This window comes from Grammomys surdaster, unplaced genomic scaffold (genome assembly GCF_004785775.1).
Source record: "Grammomys surdaster isolate TR1022 unplaced genomic scaffold, NIH_TR_1.0 103852, whole genome shotgun sequence".
Classification (NCBI taxonomy): domain Eukaryota; kingdom Metazoa; phylum Chordata; class Mammalia; order Rodentia; family Muridae; genus Grammomys; species Grammomys surdaster.
The window spans coordinates 8,089-16,166 of record NW_021609434.1 but is presented as its reverse complement, the minus strand read 5'-3'; the positions used below and the strand labels follow the sequence as shown (position 1 = coordinate 16,166).

The following is an 8,078-nucleotide window of genomic DNA, read 5'->3' as shown; positions in this document are numbered from 1 at the left end:
ACTCGGAGCCGGAGAGGGTTGAGTCCGGAAGGACCCAACTCCACCATTTCTCTACCTCTCCGAGCTATAGGTCTGGAACCTACCGAGACGAATGCAGTCCAGTTCCTACAATACTGGCCCTTCTCTTCATCTGATCTGTTTAACTGGAAAGCTAATTATCCCCCTTTTTCAGAGAATCCTACATCCCTGATTGGACTGGTGGAGTCTATAATGTACTCGCACCAGCCCACCTGGGATGATTGCAATCAGCTCCTCCAGACTCTCTTCATGGCTGAAGAGAAAGAGAGAGTTCTTCTGGAGGCCCGGAAAAACATCCAGAACGCTGCGGGACAACTTTTGCAGAATCTAACTCCAGCAGAGATTGATGAGGCTTTTCCCCTTACTCTGCCCCAATGAGACCACAACACAGCTGCAGGTAGGGAAAGGCTGTCCATCTAACGCCGGGCTCTGGTGTCAGGTCTCAGAGGGGCCGCGAGACGCCCCACCAATTTGGCTAAGGTAAGAGAGGTTATGCAGGAGCCAGAAGAAGCGCCCTCTGTTTTCTTGGAGCACCTCATGGAGGCATATCGCAGATATACTCCTTTTGACCCCACCTCGGAGGGACAGAGGATGTCTGTCATTATGGCTTTTATTGGGCAGGCTGCTGCAGATATTAGAAAGAAGTTACAGCGTCTTGAGGGATTACAAGACCTCACAATCAGAGATGTGGTTAAAGAGGCAGAGAAGATCTATCATAAGAGGGAAACTCAGGAAGAAAAAGCAGAGAGAGAAAAGAGAAAGGAGTAAGGAGAAAGATGAGAGACAGAGAAGGCAGGAAAAGAATTTGACTAAGATTTTGGCTGCAATTATAGATGAAGGAAGAAGACAGGGAACTAGAGGAGTTAGGCAGATAGGGAACTTGGGTGAGTATCAGAGGCAGGAGCCAAGGAGACCCAGAAGAGCCAGCCAAGCACTGGACAGAGACCAATGTGCCTATTGCAAGGAGAGAGGACATTGGGCCAGAGAGTGTCCCGCCAAAAAGGGACTTAAGGCTCTGGCCCTAGGTAGCAATGAAGACTAGGGGGGTCAGGGCTTGGCCCCCCTCCCCGAGCCTAGGGTAACCCTGAAAGTGGAGGGGACCCCCATGGACTTTCTTGTCGACACGGGAGCAGAATTCTCAGTGCTCAAGAAACCCCTGGGGAAGTTGAGAAGTAAGCAAACCATAGTTATTGGAGCCACTGGACAGAATTCATATTCGTGGACCACCACGAGAACAGTAGACCTGGGAAAAAGACAAGTGTCTCATTCCTTCCTAGTGATACCTGAGTGTCCTACCCCTTTGCTGGGTAGGGACCTTTTAACTAAGTTAAAGGCACATATAAGTTTCACCCCCCCAGGGGCCAAAGGTGACATGGGACACTATCAAATCCCCAGTGTTAACACTCTCCCTGAAAATAGAAGATGAATATAGACTATTTCAGTCTGACATTCAGGGACATCCTTCATCAGAATTTGAAATGGGACCCTGATCCCTGTTTACTGAGGCCTGGGCAGAGACTGGGGGAATGGGGATGGCCAAGAATGTACCCCCGATAGTCATTGAGCTCAAAGCTGGTGCTTCTCCAATTGGGGTCAGGCAATACCCATGAGCAAGGAAGCCAGAATGGGGATACGTCCCCACATTGAAAGACTATTACAACAGGGGATTTTAGTCCCATGCAAATCTCCCTGGAATACACCTCTGTTGCCAGTAAAGAAACCAGGCACTGGAGATTACTGGCCTGTTCAAGATCTCCGAGAAGTTAACAAACGGGTACTAGATATCCACCCTACGGTACCCAACCCCTACAACTTGCTCAGCTCTCTGCCCCCAGACAGAACTTGGTATTCAGTTCTGGACCTTAAAGATGTTTTCTTTTGTTTGAGACTTCATTCCCAGAGTCAGCCCCTGTTTGCCTTTGAGTGGAGAGACCCAGAGAACGGTAAAGCAGGACAGCTGACCTGGACGAGACTCCCACAGGGATTCAAGAACTCTCCCACTTTATTTGATGAGGCACTCCACCGGGACCTGGCCCCTTTCAGGGCTAATAATCCTCAAGTGACTCTGTTACAATATGTAGATGACCTTTTATTGGCCGCTAAGGACCCCCAAGATTGTGAGAAAGGAACAGAACGTCTCCTGGCTGAGTTGGGTAAGTTGGGGTATCGGGCATCTATGAAGAAGGCCCAGCTATGTAAGACTGAAGTGACTTACTTGGGTTACACCTTGAGAGATGGACAACGCTGGCTGACTGAGGCCAGAAAGCAGACAGTTATGTAGATCCCAACCCCAACTACCCCTCGTCAGGTAAGAGAGTTTCCTGGGACCGCCGAGTTCTGCAGGCTGTGGATCCCAGGGTTTGCCACCTTGGCAGCACCTTTATACCCCCTGACTAAGGAACAAGGGGAGTTTACCTAGACAATCGAACATCAGAAAGCCTTTGAGGCTTTGAAAAAGGCTTTATTAGAAGCCCCTGCTTTGGCTTTACCAGACCTAACTAAGCCTTTCACTCTCTATGTTGATGAAAGGAAGGGGGTGGCTAGAGGAGTTTTGACTCAAACCTTGGGTCCATGGAAACGTCCAGTGGCGTATCTCTCAAAGAAGCTAGACCCGGTAGCAAGTGGATGGCCTGTCTGTCTGCAGGCCGTAGCAGCTACAGCTCTACTAGTGAAAGATGCTGATAAACTGACTTTGGGACAGAAATTATCAATAGTGGCCCCTCATGCTCTGGAAAGCATTGTCAGACAGCCTCCCGATCGCTGGATGACTAATGCCAGAATGACTCACTACCAGAGCCTCCTTCTCACCGAACGTATAACCTTTGCCCCACCGGCTGTTCTGAGCCCTGCCACCCTGCTGCCTGAGGCTGACAGCTCCATGATTCACCAGTGTGAAGAAATACTGGCTGAAGAAACGTCCAACAGACCGGACCTGACTGACAAGCCCTGGCCAGGGGTGAAGACCTGGTTTACTGACGGGAGCAGCTTCGTGGTTGAGGGTAAACAAAGGGTGGGAGCGGCAGTGGTGGATGGGAAAAGGACTGTGTGGGCCTCGGCCCTACCTGAAGGGACTTCAGCACAAAAAGCTGAACTGGTAGCCTTGACCCAGGCCTTGAAGATGGCAGAAGGACAAGGGGTGAATATTTTCACTGATAGCAGGTATGCATTTGCTACCGTTCATGTACATGGCGCCATCTACCGACGGAGAGGGCTATTAACTTCAGCAGGAAAAGAAATTAGAAACAAAGAAAGGATTTTGAGCCTCTTGGAGGCAATTCACCTTCCAAAGAAGGTGGTAATAGTTCATTGTTTCGGCCATCAAAAAGGGACAGACTATATTGCAAAAGGAAACCAGATGGCGGACCTGGAAGCAAAAAAAGCTGCCCAGGGACCCATGATTTTGGCCATCAGAACCCAATCAAAGACTCCCAATCCCACTGAGGAACCAGGGACCAAGCCGGTCCTGTCTGAAGAAGAAAGCCTATAGTACCTATCTGGGATCCATCAGTGGACCCACTTGGGGCCCGAAAAGATGATGGAAATAGTGGCCCGGTCTCAGTATAAGATTCCAGGGTTGAAGAAACTAGCGCACAGGCTAGTGCAAGAGTGCAAGGCTTGTGCTTTCACCAATGCCAGCCACCATCAGGAGGTAAAAGGAACTAGACTTCGAGGAGATCGACCTGGTTCTTACTGGGAGGTCGATTTCACTGAAGTAAAACCTACCAGGTATGGTAACAAATATCTCTTAGTATTTATAGATACTTTTTCCGGATGGGTCGAGGCATTCCCAACCAAGAAGGAGACTGCTACTGTGGTGGCTAAGAAGATATTGGAAGAAATCCTACCCAGGTTTGGGGTGCCAAGGGTGATTGGCTCAGACAATGGGCCTGCTTTCACCGCGCAAGTAAGTCAGGGACTGGCCAAACTATTCGGGTTCGATTAGAAATTACATTGTTCATATAGACCCCAGAGTTCAGGACAGGTATAGAGGATGAATAGAACCCTAAAAGAGACCTTAACTAAATTGACTATAGAGACCAGCGGGGGTGATTGGACAGCTTTGCTCCCACTTGCCCTGTTCTGAGTCAGGAACACGCCCAGAGTCTTGGGACTTACCCACTTTGAGATTTTATACAGTTCTCCACCTCCCATTTATCAGACCCTTGAGAGTACAACTCGCCCTGATGATGGTTATATTCCCCCTTTTCCTATTCTAGCCCGACTAAAAGCCTTAGAGACTGTGAAAAAGGAAATCTGGGGAACCATAAAGAACTCCTATGCTCCTAAAGAAGATCCAGTACCACATCAGTTCGAGGTCGGAGACACTGTCCTAGTAAGGAGACATCGGACGGGCAACCTTGAGCCACGGTGGGAAGGCCTGTACCTGGTCCTGCTGACAACCCCCACAGCAGTGAAGGTAGATGGCATCTCCGCGTGGATCCATGCCTCACACGTGAAAAGAGCACCTCCGAACTCTCACCAAGATGAATGGACTTTGGAGCGGACTGGTAATCCTCTTAAGTTGCGCCTATGCCGTAGGCCCACAGATGATGGGGAATAATCCACACACTCCCCAAAAACTGACTTGGCAGGTCACCTCAATGACTGGAGAGGTAGTGTGGTCTACCTCTAAGGTAGCCCCACCGTACACCTGGTGGCCCACTCTCACTCCCGATTTCTGCCAATTAGCAGCTGGATTAGACACTTGGGATATCCCTACCTCAGATCCTCAGAAGTTGCCCCTGGATGCAGGGCGGAGAATTTGCCCAGGATGTAAATTTGGGTGCGGAGACCCGGAATGCAGATGTGAGCTAGGGAAATTAGATTTTTATGTCTGTCCCAGGGATGGTCGGGATCGAACAACAGCCCACCGTTGTGGAGACATAGGGAACTTATATTGTTCTGCTTGGGGCTGCAAAACAACAGGAGATGCTTACTGGAACCCCAGTTCCTCATGGGACTGGATTGTAGTACGTAAAAATTATGTCCCTCCAACAGAATGTTTTAAGTGGACTACAGAGAACCTGTGCAATTCAAGGTCCACCTGCATACCCTTAAATATAACTTTCACTGTCCAGGGACGGACCGGGGATACAGTACAGCGGTTAAAAGGGAGAACATGGGGCCTTAGATGGTATTTTCCAGATAGAATGATGAAGCGTGATTTAGGTGCTGCTTTCACCATTCAGTTGAAGATAGAGAGTCCACCTGCTCAGCCTATAGGCCCTAACAGAGTGTTTCCAGAACAGAACCCCTTGCAGTTGCCCCTGTGACCCCTTTAAGACCTTCAGAACTCAAACACCATACTGAGTACCCTCTGGATACTCCTTTGACCTCTACTCCTTCCCTCCCAAGCACTGGACAGAGGCTGTTAAGTCTGATCCAAGGTGCTTTTACCATACTAAATGGGTCCCAACCCAATATGACTAAGTCCTGCTGGCTTTGCCTCTCTTCAGGGCCTCCTTATTATGAAGGCATCGCAACAACTGGGACCTTTAATAACACCACTAGTCATGATGCCTGTGTATGGAGTAGTAAAAATAGACTTACCCTCACTGAAGTTTCAGGTCAAGGAGTTTGCTTGGGAACCCCTCCCACTGCTTATACACATCTATGCAGTGAGACTCTTAAGAGTCCAAAGACCTCTGTCAACAGATTTTTAGTGCCTGAAATTGATAAATGGTGGGCTTGTAGTTCTGGATTAACTCCATGCATCTCCACCTCTGTTTTTGATGAGACCAAAGACTATTGTATACTTGTTCAGCTAGTTCCTCGAGTCTATTATCACCCTGAAGATACTCTTGACCGTGAGTTTGAATACCCTAGATGCTTCCGTAGAGAGCCCATTTCCTTAACCCTAGCTGTCATATTGGGTCTAGGAGTGGCTGCAGGTGTGGGCACAGGAACTGCTGCATTAGTTCAGACCCCACACTATTTTCATGAACTGAGAGCAGCTATTGATGTAGAACTGAGGGCCCTAGAACAGTCAGTATCAAAGTTAGAGGAATCATTGATTTCCCTCTCTGAGGTTGTTTTACAGAATAGAAGAGGATTAGACTTGCTCTTTCTTAGAGAAGGGGGACTGTGTGCTGCTTTGAAAGAAGAATGCTGTTTTTATGTAGACCATTCAGGTGTGATTAAAGACTCTATGAGTAAACTCAGAGACAGACTAGATCAGAGACAGAAGGACAGAGAAGCACAACAGAATTGGTTTGAAAGTTGGTTTAATAGATCCCCTTGGATGACTACTCTGATATCCTCCCTTGCAGGCCCTCTTGTGATTCTACTTTTACTTTTAACCATAGGACCCTGTATTTTAAATAGATTAGTTGCCTTCATAAGAGAAAGGGTAAGTGCTGTTCAGATTTTACTGCTACGACATCAGTATCAAACCCTCGGACAGGGAAACGGAAGCTATGAAGATATTGAAATGCAAGATTAAAAACTATCATTTAGAGAAGTGGGCTTAAGTTTTTAAGATTAAAAACTATCAATAGGAGAAATGAGGAATGTAGAGTGAAAATTATAGATACTGGGTATATAGAATCCTTTTTAGACATAAAATATTCTTTAGGCTTTCTTTACAAAGACATGGAGGCATGAAGCAAGTTAAGAATGTGGACAGACTAATTACGGGAACTGGCTAGAATGCAATTTAGCCAGGTGGAACCAAGCTGATAACCATAGTGACAGGGCAAGGCCGAAGTGACAGGGCAAAGCTGAAGTGACAGGGCAGGACTACATTCTTGAGAAAGATAAGTGTACAGAGAGTTTTCACCTGATCCTGACTCATGTAGGTTGGGTTCCTTTGGAATGTTCCACTATTTTTATGTTATACCACCCTAGCAACCCCCTCACCCCCTCCTCATTCCTTGCTTTGTGGTTTTTTCCTTTAAAAACACCTCTCAAACTGGCTGTCAGGGTCAATTCAGCTCCTTCGTGGGCATACGAATTGACCGGCAGCTAGTTGTCACGCCCTAATAAACAACCTCGCAATTGCTCTGGTACATGGTGTCTCGAGCAGATTACTGGGTAGTCTCGACTTTCTGAGACTTGAGAGAGGGTCTCCCCTCTGCGGAGGTCTTCATTGGGAGCTCGTCCTGGGATTTGCGACCACCCTGATCTCTGAGACCCCCACTGGGAGGTAAGGGCACCTCGGTTTTGTTTGTGCGTTTTGTGTGTCGATCCGTCTCGTTTGGAATTCTGGAAAGTGCACTTCTGTGGTTTGGCTTGGCAGCTGTTTATGTCTCGTAAGACAGCAAACCTTTTGTCTCGGCAGGAGGAGAATGGGTGACCAGCAGACGTGCTAGGAGGGTTACCACTGCCACAACCTGGGAGACGTCCCAGGTGAGGAAGGACCTTGGGGACGCCTGGTGGGTGCCCGTCTGGAGGCCGGAGAGGACACAGTGGTCTTCTTGCTGGAGGAGGTGTGAGAGACCTCCTGGCCATCTGTTTTTCTTTATTGGTGTTGGCTTTCTCGGTTGAGACAGTTAGTGTAGTTGTTTTGTCTGTTTTTTGTGTTGCTTGTTGACAGTTATGGGACAGACTGTAGTGACTCCCTTAAGCCTGACTTTAGACCACTGGACAGAGGTGAAGGACAGAGGCAATGATTTATCGGTTAACATCAGGAAGGGATGTTGGCAGACTTTCTGTGCCTCAGAGTGGCCAAAACTTGATGTGGGATGGCCACCTGAGGGGACTTTTGACGCGACTACTATTTCTACAGTAAAAGCTACTATTTTTCAGGAAGGACCAGGGTCATATCCCAATCAACAGCCATACATCGTGGTTTGGCAGAACCTGATCCAGAATTCCCCTCGGTGGGTGAGACCATGGGTTAAGAGACAGCCAGGCTCCCGAGCCCTGGCTCTCTGCAGTTCCAGGCCTAAAACGCCCAAACCCACTCGGAAACTAAACCCTCAGCTCCGCCTAAGATCTATCCCGAGATTGAGGAGCCACCTGAGTGGCCAAGTCCGCCACTGCCCACCCCCTTATCATCAACCACCATAGGCTCCCCCGGCCTCGGCACCGAGTCCGGAACCACAGGGAGCAGCCAGGGG

The 8,078-nt window shown here is 48.5% G+C and overlaps 2 pseudogenes; both read left to right on the top strand.

The window, feature by feature from the left end:
• Positions 1-172: 172 nt before the first annotated feature.
• On the top strand, positions 173-4,579 carry LOC114635432 (annotated as a pseudogene).
• A 2,975-nt stretch (positions 4,580-7,554) lies between these two features.
• Positions 7,555-8,078, top strand: part of LOC114635433 — a 5,358-nt pseudogene continuing 4,834 nt past the window's right edge.